Source organism: Oryctolagus cuniculus, chromosome 9 (assembly GCF_964237555.1).
Source record: "Oryctolagus cuniculus chromosome 9, mOryCun1.1, whole genome shotgun sequence".
Classification (NCBI taxonomy): Eukaryota; Metazoa; Chordata; class Mammalia; order Lagomorpha; family Leporidae; genus Oryctolagus; species Oryctolagus cuniculus.
In genome coordinates, this window is record NC_091440.1 from 112,019,221 (window position 1) to 112,019,861 (window position 641).

General features: G+C 47.3%; 1 pseudogene; it reads left to right on the forward strand.

Moving 5' to 3' along the window:
• Window positions 1-217: 217 nt before the first annotated feature.
• On the forward strand, window positions 218-342 carry LOC127492264 (U4 spliceosomal RNA; annotated as a pseudogene).
• The last annotated feature ends 299 nt before the right edge of the window (window positions 343-641 follow it).

The following is a 641-nucleotide window of genomic DNA, read 5'->3' on the forward strand; positions in this document are numbered from 1 at the left end:
TCTATTATCTCCTTTTATCCCAATAATCATGGCACTTCTATTCCTATCATGTATAATTAATATATTTCAAAAGTTCTTACAGGAGTGAATGACTGCTATATCCCGAGCCACCCCTTAGGAACATCACAAGACTGCTCTTCGTCAATCAATCCAGAATATAGATTCCTCTCCCAACATCCACACCCCGCATCAGCAGGAAGTAGCCAGAAACTGGTGTAGCTTTGCACAGTGGCAGTATTGGAGTCAATGAGGTTTTTTCCAAGTCATGATTATTGCTAATTGAAACCAGTGCCCCATCTCCCTATCCACACTCAGAGTCAGGATTGAGGGAGCCTCAGAGCCATGTTAGCTGCTTGCCTGAAAGCAGACCAGTCCCCCAGGGGACTCCCTAGCTTCTGCAGTCTTTGTCAAACCAGCTGAATCTCATGCCCTGTGTTCTCTCTGCGTTCTTTTCCAACTAACCAGCCTGTAGAGAGAAAGGCCCATCAAGTTTGAAAAGCCCAGGAGAAGCTAGCTCAGCTCCCCGCTCCCCCCATGGCCCTTAGCTGGCTTGTGTGACATAAACCTAACTCGTAACTAAATTCCTGCTGTCTGCCACATGCTCGCTCTGCGTGCATGCTGGCAGTTAGCCATTTCTGCAA